At 43.8% G+C, this 15,292-nt stretch overlaps 1 long non-coding RNA gene across 2 annotated transcripts in view; it reads left to right on the top strand.

The window, feature by feature from the left end:
* LOC131404752 (uncharacterized) overlaps positions 1 to 15,292 on the top strand; it is a 44,782-nt gene that overhangs the window by 15,421 nt on the left and 14,069 nt on the right. The window contains exons 2-3 of one of the 2 annotated variants that reach the window (XR_009219847.1): positions 7,382 to 7,470; positions 10,180 to 10,350. This is a non-coding gene — a long non-coding RNA (uncharacterized LOC131404752). Of the gene's footprint in view, positions 1 to 7,381; positions 7,471 to 10,179; positions 10,456 to 15,292 lie in introns of those variants that run through there. The other variant, XR_009219846.1, reaches the window with a different exon arrangement.

The raw sequence follows: 15,292 nt of genomic DNA, 5'->3' as shown, positions 1-15,292 counted from the left end.
GGAGGGCTGTTCACCAAGGTGGAGCTGGGGGTAGGAGGAGGACCTCAGGACCCTCATTAAGGCTGTGGATTCATTTGCCACGTTGGCCCATGAAAGAGATGTTGCAATTCCGTGCTGATGGCTCCATAACTATGGATAATTTTCTGGTCTTTTGCTTTTATAAAGGGAAATAAAAGAGTTTAGAGAGCTCCCTAAACTTGTTGCTGCTCGTAATAATGCTACCTTCTGTCTTGGCATATGGCTGCACCATTTATCCCAAAGCTAAAAAAATTGTTATTTTGTAAATTGGCCTCTTCTTTGTGACACAGACCGTTACCATCTTATTCAAAGCCCTGATCCTGTCCAACTGGACTGGGGCTGCTGTGAGTTCCCTTCCTCTGTATCCTGCATGCTGCTCCTAAGTAGACAGGACAAAAGTGTTCTTCCATCACATCCACCTGCTACCTGAGCAATGTCGCCCATGTACAACCAGCTCTGGTTTCAGCTGCATCTCAGACTTCTGCTCCACCACTTTCTTGCTCTGTGACTTTGGACTAGTCATTTAAGCTCTCTGAGCTTCTGCTTCCTCATCAGTAAAATGGGAATGAGAAGAAGAAGAATGTCTACCTCATAGGGTTGTTGTGAGGATTAAATGGAGTAATGCATGGAAAATGATTGGCTCAGTAAATGTTAGCATTGTTATTCCCTCAGCTCCTGTATAAACCCTGCAGTTAAGCATTGGGAAGCACTATCGAATCGTTTCTAGGATCTTTCTTTATTTCAACAAACGCGCACAGAGAGCCAGGAGCTAGGCTGTCTCTAGGACCCTGTTTGTTAATGCATTGTCATTGCCAATATCTCTTTATGGGGTGAGAATGTACAATGAGCAAAGTTTGCTTTGGAGAAAGCCCCTCCATCTCCCATTCCTCATATCTTCTCCCTTGTTGCATAGGCTCCCCTCTCTTGTACCTAGTATCCTCTCATTGACCTTGGGCTCCTCAAAGCTCCACACTGGAACACCCAGGCACCTGGGCCCTTGCCTCTTGATTAAGACAGAGCCTGGCCCTTTACAGAGAAGGGGAAATTTGTTCGGTTTGACCCAGGAGTGGATTTGTTTCCCTCCAATTAGTTGGAAAATCGACCTTGATCTATGAAGAAGGTAGATTTATAGGCTGAGCTGATACATTACTGCCCTCACTTTGTTGTAATAAAAGATGGAATGAATCTCTCTGGTGGGGGCTTGGGTGGACATGGGGCTGGGTTTCTAATGACCATTGCCTCTGATTTTCAGAGCCTGAGTGAAGCCAGCCAGGATGATGGACTAGCCCTTCATAGTAGATAAAAGATAATTTGGGGAGCTGAAGAGGAAGAAGGTTGGAGTGTTCACTTTTTCTTTGCTTTCCATTATACCTCCTTTTGCTGAGACTTGCTGATGCTCCTCTAGGTGCAGAAAATAGAAGGCTTCTGGTCGATTTTCAACACAAGTCCATGTAGACTATGTATCCTCAGGACAGACGGCTGCCAACATGGCCTACACCCTGTGTAAAGGCTGTTTCTCTCCACTTTGCATCTGAGCTTTGCTTTCTCTGCCTCTCTTTAGCTGTTGATTTACGTTTGTTCTATTTTGCTACCTCTTCCTTTCTGCTCCCTGTCTCTTACTATCTATTTATATCTCCTCCTATTTCTCTCCCTGCCCCTTTGTCTTCCTTTCTTTCTCTTCCCTCCTCATCCCCTTTGCCACTGCGTCTCATTGTCTGCCTCATTTGCCTTCCGTCCTCTCAGGGTCTTATTCTTGGCTCTCCTCTTTACCTCATTTTCTCTTTCATTCGGGTTCATAATATCTTGAAAGAGCGTTTGATAACGTTTGCCTGACCCTGCCTGACATCGGGTGAGTGATCCTCCTCAGGCAGCTTTTGATGTGGTCTGTGTGTGATTGATGAAAGCTGCTCAATTTGCTCTTCAAAGCTCTGTTGATGGAGAGCTTGGATGCATCTCCTAGGGATTTCACTCTTTTGCTCTCCAGAAACAAGTCCAAATTGTAGGATGAAACCATGCCACTTCCCATTTGTTCATCATCCTCACAGATCCCTTAATGCTCACAGGAGAAGGACTTTTTTGTACAAATCCATCTTTTTGTCACCTATTGTTATTCCTAGAGTCCTCATGTCAGAGATTTTTACCTACAAAGTTCCTTGGGAGAACTTTAATTTGAATACAACCACTTTCAACCCAAAATAAAATAGAAGAATGCTATTGGTGTTAATAGGAGATTCTAAGCACATTAGGTACCCTGGCTACTTGAGATACAGTCAGCATAAAATGAGAAGAGCTAAAATCAAAAGAACTGTCCTTAGCTCTGGTTCCAGAAAGAACAGTGGGTCAAGTTCTTTCCAGCAGTAATAATTACCCTGGATCCTAAAAGCATGCAAGAAGACAACACATATTTTTCACCTGGCTCAGGTGTTCTGTCGTGCTGTTTCTATTTTTCAACTCAAGAAGAGGATTCATACACCTGTGCTGGAAGGCTTACACATTCAACTGCTTGAAGAAAAAGAGATGGACAAAATAGTCTGTAGAAGATTTTTCTAGCTCTTCTACTCCCTGATTCTGAAAATCTAATACTTCAGGTATGATAAACACAGTGCATTGGAAAGATTACTGAGTTTTGTGCTAGAATACCTGAGTTTAAATGCAGATTTGGACAATTATGAGTTGAATGATCTTCAATAAATTTAAAAAATTTTTTTTCAGTTTCTTTAACAGCTTTACTGTGGATTAATTTACATACCATAAAAGTCAGCCATTATAAGTGTACAGTTCAATGATTTTTAGTAAATTTATAGAGTTGTGCAACCATCATCGCAATGCAATTTTATAACATTCTCAATAAGTCTTTTAACGTCTCTCTATTTTCTTTCTTCATCTTAAAATTGGACTTATGTGGTAGATTGATTGCAAAAATGACCACAATCCTTCAGTGCATTGCAATGTGACTTTGCTGCTCCTTCCATCGAAAGGTGAAATTGATCTCCCAGCCCCTGAATCTGGGGCTGGCCCTGTGACCTGCTTTGACCAATCAAGTGTGGTGGAAGTGAAGGTGTGCCAATTCTGACCCTAAACCTCAAAAGGCCTTGCATTCTTCTGCTTGCTCTTTTGGAGCCCTGCTATCTCTACCATGAGTATAAGGTTGGGCTAGCCTGCTGGCAAATGAAAAATCATATGGGGAGAGGTCCCAATCATTCCTGCTACCCTAGCTTAGGCCATCTTAGATCAGCTTCCCTCAGCTTCTCTGCAGCTGACTACAGGCGCAGGAACATGCTCCACCAAGACTGACCAAGATCAGCCTAGATCAGCAGCATCTAACCAAGCTAGAGACTCACAAGAAATAACAGAAGGTGATTGTTTTAAGCTACTAAGCTTTAGAGCGTGTGATATTGTGATTTATAATAAAAATATATATTTGGTCTTTGACACAGTTCCTAGAACAGAGCACCTAAAAACCCTGGGAATTTCCTAAGTGAAGAGACCTATAAAGGTGGCTTTTGTTATGATGATGAAGTGACTTTTAGACCCCACCTAAAGATGAGGCTGGTTGATGGTAGAGTCAACTGTGTGATTAACGTGTTGGAACTTTCAGTCCCACCCCCACTGACCTCCTCCAGGGAGGGGAGAGGGAGTGGAGGTTGAATCAATCCCCAATGGTCCATGATTTAATCAATCATGCCTAGTGATGAAGCCTCCATAAAAACCCAAAAGGATGGTGTTTGGAGAGCTTCTGTGTTGGTGAATACATGAGGTGCTGGGAGAGTGGCATATTTGGAGAGGGCATGGAAGCTCTGTGCCCCTTCCCCCATACCTTGCCCTATGAATCTCTTCTATCTGGCTATGCCTGAGTTATATCCTTATAAACCCGTGATTTAGTAAGTAAAATGTTTCTCTGAGTTCTGTGAGGTGCTCTAGCAAATTAATCAAACCCAAGGAGGGGGTCCTGGGAACCTCTGTGTTAGTACAGAAGTATAGGTGACAGTACAGTACAGGTGACAAGTTGGACTTGCAATTGACATCTGAAGTGAGGGCAGTCTTATGAGACTGAGTCCTCAACCTGTGGAATCTGATGCTATATCCAGGTAAATAGTATTGGAATTGAGTTGAATTGCAGGCTACCCAGCTGGTGTTGGAGAATTGCTTCATTGGTATGAGAAAACTCCCAACACATTGGAATTGGAGTCAGAATTGTTAGGGTGGTTTTTAATTTAGACATTTATAGAGGCCCTAGTATGTGAAAAGCAGTGTGATGGGAGTTATGAAGGATGCAGAATTGAAAAAGACATGATGTAAACCCTTCAGAAGTTAGTCCCAGTGGGAAAAACAGATATCCAAACAGTTACAATATAGGACAGTCTGTCTCTCTATGATAACGTTTATGTCTAATTGGTTCCTCCATTGTCTGCAAATAACCATGTTCTTCATTTCTTGGTATTTCACTTTGAAAATGTGTTCAAGGGATATGGTTTAGTGAAAAAATCCAAAACAGCACGTTGACCAAAATTAAGTTTTGTTGGTATGCCCAAGTACAGTGTTTGTACTGACAGGAAATAGTCTATATGGAAGCTTGGCCGGGTGAAATGCCTTATGTAGCCAAGGAAACAGAAAAGCAGACATGAAATCAGAGCCAGGGTAGGGAGGAGAATGAAAAGGGGAGAGACAGGTGGGTGGGAACGGCTTCATTTCTAAAATGACCAGGAGCTTTAATTCCAAGGTTGCCTAAAGAACAGAACACTGCCTTGGCAGGTTGTTTTTGCTCGCCTCCAAAATATTCTCGAGGTTTGGGAGGCTGGGATTAGGGTAGGGAGGAGAGGAGGAAGGAGTGGGACTTTGCAGACAGGATCTTTGGTACACAGGAGTCTTGTGGTTGACTGAGCTACAGCTGAGTCCCTGAATTCCTGCTCTCCAGGGAGCAGGCATCTGGATAGTCTGACAGCACAGTGCAAAGAGGTCTGGCTTGGGAGCCAGAGAAGCTGATTCTAGTCCTAGTTGTGACACTAAAGAACCCTTGCTGTGTGACCATGGACAAGTCACTTTCCTTTCCTGGGGGTTGACCTGGGTGATTTCTAAGGTCCCATCTAGTTCAAAGAGTCTATAAGTTCAGGTCCAATTCACCCACTAAATTGAAGGAAGAGAGTGAAATTAGAGCAAACTGAGGCAGATGGAAAGGCCTTCTGACAACATCCATGGACCCTTGGAAAATGGAGCTCTTCGGAAAACTCAAACAGAGGTCAATGGGTGAGCCCTGCAGATCTAAGAACCCTCTCCACTTCTCTGCTGAATGTATGGAGTTCTGACCCTGCTGTCCTCAAGGACTCCAGAGGTCCCAGCTGCTCGCAGACCTGTGACTTGACTGCTGGGGGAGCTCCCAGGCTCCTGGCCCGGGCCTGTTGAGGTCCTCTTCCCTTTCAAAGGGGTTTCTTAAAATGCACTTGAGCTCCAATATGGGGCTGTTTAAACAAGGATAAATATTCCTAGCAGTCTGGTGGGAGGGGTGGGCGGAGAAGGTGGTTTATTTTCCAAGCAGTGAAAGTAAAAGAAACTCAAAGAGTAAAGAGAGCTCTTTGCCCCAAGTAACTCCCTGAAACTGGGATGAAATCAGCACTCTCAGTGCTAGTTAGGCTCTCTTTTAGGATGATGACTGTCAACCATCTCATGAATAACTAGACAATTTCTGGGATGCCTTTGGGAAGGCACAATCCTTGTCACCTCCTGATTCACCCCTTGGGGGTGGTAAGGGAAGAAGCTGCAGAAGCCCCAGCTTCAGAAACACCTGCCCAGATCTGAATTACCAGGAAGTGACCTCCCTCTCCTGCTGTGAAGAACAAATGAAAATCCTCACTGCAATTTTTGAATCAGGTCCACTGCAGCACTGAAGTCCCACTGTGAAGTCATTTGACTTCCCACCACAAGGGGCCCTCTGAGGTGCAGGAGGCACCTGTTCTCCTTGAGTAGAGTGGCAGTAAGGGAGGGGCCATGTGACAGGAGGCTCCCAATGTGAGTGACCACTGCAAGGCTGGGCCGCCAAAAGGAAGGCCTAGGAATTGCGCTTGAAATGTGATTATATTTGGTTCCTTTTGCACCTCAAAAAACAAAACAGAGTACAAACAGCATCATTCAGGTCATTGTCCTTCTCCCATGGCATCATTCTCTTGTTTATGTGTTCCTCTCTCTTCTTTTTCTAACGCTGTTCACTCTCGCCTCTAGAATCATTGGATCACTGAAGCCCTGCCACTCACTAAAAGTCACCCAAACTTAGTGGCATAAAACAACCATTTCATTCTGCTCACAGATTCTGTGGGCCAGGGGTTCAAACAGGGCATGGCAGGGACTGTTTCTCTACTCCACAATGTCTGGAGCCTCAGCTGGGAAGACTCAAAGGCTGGGGGCAATTCAAGGCCGTGAGGCTGGGATCATCAGGAAGCTCATCCATTTACCAGTCTGGCAGGCAGCACTAGCTGTGGGCTGGGACCTCAGTACAGCTGTCAGCCAGAACGCCCATGCTTGGCTGCTTCACACCCTTGAGCTTCCTCACAACATGGCCGCCTCAAGGCAGTCTTACACAGTGCCTCAGAGTTCAGGGCTCCGAGTGTGAGTGTTCCAGCAAGCGAGATGGAAGGTGCAAAACCTTTTTCTACCTAGCTTTGGAAGTCACCGAGCATCACTTCTGCAACATTCAGTTGTCTACAAGCTAGTCAGAAACCCACCCAGATTCAAGGGGAGGGGATAGAGACCTATCTCTCCTTAGGAGGATTGTGTAAGTATTTTCAGACACGTTTTAAAATCTGTACAGTAGGCTGTGTTGCCAAACTAGGCCCCACCATCGCTCTCTGTCACTTTCCCTGTAAGGAGCTCCTTTATCTCCACTTCTCGAGTCCTAGGATACTTTGGAGGTGAGCCTGGGGAACTTGCTTAAGTGCTTCTTGTCTGTCTGGCCATGGTTGAATTTAAAAGTGGCAGAAATTCTGTGGGAAACCTCCTTCCCTTTGCTCTTCTCCCATCCCTGAACCTCCTCCGTAACTTGCCGCCGGCCCCAGGCTCTGCTTTGATGGCTGTTTTGTGGGTCCCTGGGAGTGGCTCTGCACCCTCTTGCATGTCCTTGCAGAATGAGTTGAATGTTAATGACCTGTGCCTGGCTCAACACAGATCTCTGCCTGGGCAATACCCCATGCCAAGCCCTTGCCTCACCACACTTTCTGACTGAAATGATTTCCCCTCCATAGGGTGGCTTAGGGAGAAAGACTTTCAAGCATGTTCTAGAAGGCATTGGCCCGCAGTGCCTAGCACAGAGCCTGGCACTGGTAACTTGCTTAATAAATGATTGTTGAATAAATTAACCCGGGCTTGCATGTTCTAGATGACTCACAGGATCTGACTCAGCCTGATTCACCAGAGGATGTGGGGGGATTTGATCAGTGGAGAACTCTGCATGTTCCCAGAGGGAAGGTAGTGTTTGTGTGTGTGGGTAGGGGGTGCTGGTGTGCATTGTGTTTTGGGGGGGCTAAGGGTGGGTGGGGATGGTCCTGTGTCCTGATATTGTGGGCTGGGGCCAGCAGCAGCACTTGCTGGCGTGGTGTTTACCTGGTTTCTGCTATCTGCTCCTGCTTCCTTATCTCCATTATTTGGAAACTTTTCTGGACACATCAAGCAAACCCTCTAAGTGTCAGGTTACTTGTCAGGTTTCCTGGAGTCTCAGACCACTGCTTCTTCCTCTTTTCCTCCCCAGTGTGTGGATAAATCACCAGAAACTCTGGGTAAACCTGACCTCACTTAAAAAGACCTATTTACAATAGTGTTGGCATGGCGGGGGAGAGTCTAGACTTGTAGGGCCTCATGTCAATGGGAGAAATGACGAGAGTAACTATGCTAATCGATCAATCCAGTTAGAGATGCTGAAGTCCCAGAAAACTTTTAGGAATGATCTGCTATGTGTTTCTCATTTAAGAAAAAACAAAAAACAAACAAAAAAAAGACTTCCAGACTTCCTTGAAGTGAGGGAGCTACTGGTTGGACATACATTTGTGGAGAAAGGGGCTGCAAACTGAATGGAGGAGTCTTCATTGCTCTAAAATGAGCTTGCTTCTTTTTCTTTCTTTTTCATCATTCCCTGTGCATAGATCCACAGCCCTATGTGCATTAATTCTCCATGCCTATATGTCAGCATTGTAGTAGGCCTTTCCATATGTTACCTCCTAATCCTAACAACATCCTAGTGAGAGATGGATTGCTATCTCCAATCTACAGAGGAGAAAAGGGAGGCTCAGAGATGTGAGTTAAATTGTCCAGAACACACTGCTAATAAGTGGATGAACTAGATCATTTATTCATTCAATAAACGTCATAGGTTATGAGTTAAGCTATGGAAAAAAATGAATAAGGTGGATTGGTTCTGGTTGACAAGAAATTCACAGTCCAGGAGAGGAAGACAGTAACTATACAATGATATGGTAAGTGCAATGATAGAGCTATACATAGGGCACTTGGGTAAGCACCAAAAGGGACATCTAATCTGGCTGGGGAGGGTCAGGGAAGACTTCCTGGAGAAGGTGATGTTTGAGCTGAGCGTTAAGGATATGCAGGAGTTAGTTCGGTGAAGAGAGGCTGTGGGGCGGGGCAAGGCATTCCAGAAAGAGCAGGCAGCATGAGCAAGGCATGGAATTAAAAAACAGCAAGGTATGTGAAACTGTACAGTCTGTGCTGCATTGGGATTGGTCCAACTGGGGTTTATCTGACTTCAAAATGCAAGCACTCTTTCCACTGTGCTCAGTCTCCTCAACTAGCTGACTTTGGAGGGCATGGCATGTGCGGCACTTTATGGGGACTTTGGAAGCCCACTTTTCCCTCTTTAAAAGGCCTTTATGTAATTAGCAGAACATGGGAGGCTTTCACTGGAACTTCTACGTTGTGACTTATAAACAGGTCTTAAAAGGGATCAGGAGGTAACTGTGACAAAGGCTACTGACTAACTGAGGGAAAGTCAGTCCACCCTCCAGTGCTCCATGACTGCCTTGCAGCATTTTGGAAGAAGTTGACCAGAGATCAATGGCTCCTGGGTTCACTGCCACTGAGCAAGCCGTGATGAGTCAGAATGAAGCAACAGTTACATACACCAATGGGTCTAGTTGGCAGCAGATAAAGATGTTACCTCAGTGAAAGACCAGGGCTGAAAATGGGGAGGTCTAACTGTGCCAAAGATCTGCTGTGTGCTTTCTTTTTCCTGTGGCCATGGTGGGAGTGGGGCGGTGGGGAGGGAAGTGGGGAGACACATGGTACACTCCTTTAAATTTCTAGCCACTAAGTAGGCAGATTCTTTTCCTGCAGGCTACCCCCAAAATTGTCCTCACCATTTGGCTTTTTGATCTCCTTCCTTTAAGGTCTTCTCATGGGGTCAAGTGGAGAGGGCCTGAAGATAGAGACTCTTGGGGTCAATCAGGAAATATCTTATCCCACAACCCAGGCCCGATACAAATAGCTGGAGTTTCTGTCCTGCTGTGAGAAGTTCTACAGGAACAATAATTGTGACCAGATAAGTTAAGCATACCTTTATAAGTCCTTTCTGGTATGGGACCTGGAATCATAGTACTAGGAGCTCGAAGTAACCTTTGTCATTTGATAGGTCAGGAAACTGAGTTGACGTAAGAGGGAACTGACTTGCCAAAGGTCAGACTCAAATTAGACCTAGAACCAGGAAGAAATCCAGTCTCTTGACTCTAAACCTAGTGCTCCTTGCACACATTAGCCTGCCTTCCATGCTGTTGTTCTGCCCATTGTCACAAAGCCTAAAATACTCTTTCATTATCTTTTAATTGAGCATTATGGTTTACATTTTCTTTATTAAAAGAAGCCACTTGAAGGATCATATTTTATTGTTATTTGTAGATTCAGTGCCCATCACATGGTCTAAGACAGAATTGACACTAAAAATGTCCCTATAATATTTCTACCCTTCAATATGCAAACAGAGACCTCACTGGGAGCTGAGATTTGGTGGATCATTTTGATTTAAATGGGACCTCATGTTTAACAGGTCTTCCTGTCCATTATCTTGCCTGGCTCCTGTTCAAATACAGCTATATTTTCTGGGTTATTTTTGCATTCATAATTCTTGACAGGAAAATCCTCCCATCTAATCTTTGCTTTATTTCTTTGTTTCAGGAGTTTACCTAGCGTGTCTAATAGAGCAACAAGTCACGTCCCATGGCTCCAGGCCTGCTATTCCGCAGCATACCAAAATCAACCACAGACTGCCTCCAACCACACCCAAGTCAGAGGTGGAGGTGGGGCTTCTCTCTGCCCCCTGGAGAGGTAGAATCTATGACCAAATGGGTATGTTCTGTCTTGATTTCTCCAGGGTTCCCCAGAGAGGTAGCGTTCCTGGATGATGGGGTACAGAGAGCTCTGAGATTAACTTTCAATGAAGCAACAAAAGCTCAGATCTAGGGAAAAATTGTCCACCTGAGAGTTGCTGGAATATTGGTGAAATATCACTTCTTGCTATTTAATTCATTCATCTGGGATAGAAAAGACATCTCTTGGAGATGATTTAGGTCAGTGCTGTCCAACCTTTTTTAGTATGGAGAGCACATTTTAATCTCAAAAAATTTATAGGCCTGCAGATAAAGATACTTACACGTTAGGAATGCATTGGTAGAGCAGATGCTTAACAGCAGAGGCTATCACCTTCAAAGGAATTTGAATGCTATTAATCACAACCTTATTTATATATTATCCCAAACCTGACTTATTGCTTTCACTCTGTGTTTCTGTAACTCTCTGTGCCTGTCTTCACCACCGGACTGGAAACTCCACAAGGCCATGGTTGGTTTGATTTGTTCACTATCTCTTTTATACTCAGCACCTAACACAGTTCCTCGCACAAAGTAGGCACCTTATGTATATTTGTAGAATGAATGAATAAATACATCAAAAGTGTCAGAATATATGTATGAGTCATGATATTTAGTCAATTTATAGGTGCCGATTCATGCAAATATGGTGCTCCCATGGGGTCCCAGGTTCCGCACATTAGAAACCATAGATTTAGATTTACATCTTTGTGTCCAATATTTTGTTCCATTTTCCCCATAGAGAGCTTAATGTCCAGTAGACCAGAAACACTGGTCTCTGGGTTTAGAGACAAATGATAACTAAATGTGGGAGTCTGCACCAATTGATCTCCCTAAGTCCTTTCCAAAATGGAAAGTCCGTGAAGAGGACAGAATGCACAGCTTAAAGGCTGGAACTTCCCAACAACCTCGGAGACAGGGAGGTTGACGACAGTTTCTCTCAAGAGCCAGTTTCTAACATTTGTAGGAGCAAAAAGTAAGCTAATCTCTGAGAGCCTCTAGGCAGTCTAGTTATTATTTCAACCCCAAACAGGCTTGCAAGGGTACTTTGCCTATTTCCTCTGTCAACCTATTTGTGTGGAGTGTTGATAACTGAAGCGACACACAGTAAATATTCTTTGTCTTGTAAGACATTGGCTGGGAGTAGACATGAGTCGGGAAATATAGGAGTTGAAAGAAAGAATGCTTAGTTTAAAATATGTGTATGTACACATGCCTCATAGAGTGTGTGTATTAATATTTAAATGCTGACATCTCTCTTTCCTCTTTGGACAACAGCTTCTTCTCTTGATTCTCCCTGCTCTGCTCAATACTCTCCAAAGAAAGAGAGTGATATTCCAGGTGTGAACAAATCAGGGAGGTTTCCCGCTTAAGATTCAGAAATTCATAGCCCTGAGGTAATAAGTAAAAGAGAGGAGGGGAGAGAACAAGAGAGATGAAAAAAAGAATCTTCACCACCTGCTATTTAGTGATCAGCTCCCAGATAAGGAAGGCAAAGATGCATTCCAGGAGCTCAGGACTTGCCCAGGCGGAACTCAGACTGAAGGAGGGCTCGGAGCAAAGTGAGCTAGAAGTGGACGGGGGAGGCTAGGCTGCTAAAAGCACCATCTATCAATTTTCTCTCAAAGCTCCTCCATTTCATGTAGCCCCTTCCCTTCCAGCTCTTGTAAATGTAACTACCCTCTTTTTCCTTCACCCCTGCCTCACCTGCTTTGTTTTATGTACAAGTGTCCTGCAAAGACTAGCTCTGCCACTAACTGTCCTAGTGAGCGACCCTGGGCAAATCACTTACCTTCTCAGATACAAGTCTAGTGGCTGCTATCTCTTGAGTTTAAATAGCTTAATCCAAAGCATAGGAAAAGAAGTCAGTGATAACAACCACCCAACCAAACAGTAAATCCCCTAATGCTGGGCGGGAGAAGCCCTGGGGAGTTTGCAGGTGAACATCCTCTGTTTTAGTTCTTACTTGCAGGCACAACAGGCTTTTTGACTAAACCACGATGAAAAGCTGGTGCTTATTCATTTCCTTACCGAGGAGCAGGCTGCTCAATTGTGGTGTTTTTCTTTCTCAGTAGAAAGAGGTGAAAATAATTTCTGCAAAGCTTACCCTTTTGCATGTGCCACCTGTGGCGACAAACATGACCCAGGTTCTGAGCAGAGGGGGCATGATGCTGTGTACTTGTCTGGGGTGCCTGGCCTCTTCCCTCATTAGCCTTTTCTGCTCCCTTTGTGCTTATGACCAAGAGTGTGTTGTCGTTGACAACAGCCATGGGTTCAATTTTTCCAACATGGTGAGGTCAATACATTGACTTGTAGCCTCCTAGAGCGGATAAGAACCACTGAGCCTGGACAGACACAAGATCGAGTTACTAATTCATCCTGATTCTCATTTTGCACTGCTTTCATAAAAAAATAAATGTAGAAATTATGCTATGGTAGAAAATAAATACTCTGGTCATTAAAAACTAGAAATCACTAGCTTTGAAATTTCTCCAAAAATACGACCCCAGATACCATGCAAACTCCAATCAAACATGGGCTGTAAAAACCAAATTGCAGACATGGCCTTTGTAATGTGTTCACTATAACAGCAGAAGAAATTCTCACAGCCTAGAAAGGCAAGACTTCTGTTTTTTCCTTTCTTTGTCTTTTTTTTTTTTTTTTTGAGGGTGGATGGAAGGGTTGTGCATCAAACTGTTCATTTCAATATGTAATTTGCCTCAAAGAATTTCTGACAATTTATTTTCTCACCAACCTAAATCCAATTCAAAAAACATTTATTGAAACCCGAACAATCTACTTTTGGTTGATGAGTGCTAAGAGGTGCAATGTTACCCCAGTCAACTTATAAGATCACCTACTGAGCTTGGAGCTAAACAGGAAAAAGGAAATTAAACTGGAGTTTGAATTTATTTCCTTCTAAACTGTCCACCATAGTTGGACATGTATAGTGCTTAATGAGAAACAAATTGCATTGTGGGCATTTCTTTATTAAAAACAAAAAATTTCTTTTTTTTTAAAGTTGGAAGATGTGCACATCTTAGTGTCAGATGTACTTCTAATGCAGAGGGGATATATCTGTATGAAAAAATAAATCATGTCAGAACGTTTGTTTTTTTCAACACTTCTTTGCTAGTTCTTGGACTAAACAAATATTTCCAGTGAAAAATGACAAATATAATTGTTTTCAGGCTCTGTTTTATTTTTCCCAAGAGACCAACCTTTCTGCTCTCCTGAGGTCCATGGATAGGTGGATTCCCCTGAGACACTTAACAACATCATGTCATTTTTAGTTTAAGAGCTTTTATTGGAGTATCTAATAGGTAGGAGGCAATAGGAGGGTGTGAGTGAGTATGTATGTGAGGCAGTATATGTGAGCATGCACACTCCCTTAGGTGCATGTGTGTACTGCCAACAATGGTGTATCACTACTGGACTAAAATTCTGTACCCGCTCTTTGAATAAATCATACAATTTGATCAAAATTGTTGGCCCAACATTATCTCCTGTCCCCCCATTATTTGTAGTTAACTAAGAGAATGTGACCATTAAGAGGTAACATTCTAGACTTCACTGGCCAGTATGGTCCACATCAAACATCATCTCCTTCCTCCCTCTTTGTGCAGACTACTTCTGCTTATCTGTAAGGGACAGCCAGAGTTCACCTGCTTTTCAGTTCATTCATTCACTCACTTATACAATAGGTGAAAACCAAGTACCAACTCTGTCCCAGGCGGCCTTCTAAGTGCTGGAGATGCTACAGAAGAACAATGGGGCTGATATTCTGGTGTGAGAAGACAGCCGATAGACAAAATGAAAAAATAAATACCATATTCTCAGATCACAGTAATTACCATGTAGATTGAAAAATCATAGAGAGATGATAGTTGATGGATGTGTACATGTTGGGGGCTGTTTCGATAGGGGTATCAAAGTACCGCTCTCTGAGGAGGTGGTGCATGAAGACAACCAGGTGGGGGGAGGTGAGGTGGCACATAGGGAAGAGTGTGGCATGCAGAAGAAGCAGGAAAGGTAGAGCCCCTCAGCAGGACAAATTTAGCTTGCTCAAGTGAGTGTCCCCACACTCCCATCTTACAGAGAAGGTTTTCTTGACCCATTTGTAAAACAAGTGGGAAGTTGTACTCTGATAGGGGTGGACGTGAGGATCTAGGATACTTTATGAAGGGAAACTGAAGTGTTGCTTTCCTGAGAGATGGAGGCCTTGCTGAAGTTGAAAAACATCAGAGCTCTAGTCCCACTTTTGCCGGTAACAGATTATGCACCTTTAGGGAAGTCTCTTCCCCTCTCTGACATCAGTTTCTTCCTGAAATAAGAATTTTGGATTGAGTGATCTTAAATTCCCTTCCAGTGCAGGCAATCTCTGAGCCCTCTAAGAACAGAAACTGGAATTGCATTTTCCTGCTTGAGAATACCCTAGTAATATGGACTCGCTCACTAGGATGTTCAAAGCCAAGGCCTAGGTAAAAACAAGCATGAGAACAGGAGTTACACCTGACCAACTCCTCCTAGAGTCCAAAGGAGCTGTGTTCAGACACTTGACATCTTTTAATCTCCTTGATTTGATCTGTGTTATGGCTTTAGTCAGTAGGCAGCCCCTACAAGAGGCAACCAGTAGAGAGAATTCTATGGATAGGCCAGATCTCCCAGTGCACACTGAGATGAGGCATCCTGTCCACATGCAACTATGTCCATATGCAGCTATGTAACGGCAGAGAGAGAACAGACAGGCGTCCCAGGGTCTTAACTTTCTATAATAGGTAATCTCTCCTAACAAAGGTCTTTGGTTAAAGGCAGCCCTTTACTACTGAGATCTTCTGGCTTGTTGGCATGGAAGCAGCCTTCTTTAAATCCTGCTGTACTGATCAGAGAATCCCATGGCTATTTCTTCCTCTGTTGGGTCT

The sequence above is a fragment of the Diceros bicornis genome, chromosome 4 (genome assembly GCF_020826845.1).
Source record: "Diceros bicornis minor isolate mBicDic1 chromosome 4, mDicBic1.mat.cur, whole genome shotgun sequence".
Lineage (NCBI taxonomy): Eukaryota > Metazoa > Chordata > Mammalia > Perissodactyla > Rhinocerotidae > Diceros > Diceros bicornis.
The sequence above is the reverse complement of the archived record's forward strand: the minus strand, read 5'-3'. Positions and strand labels throughout refer to the sequence as shown.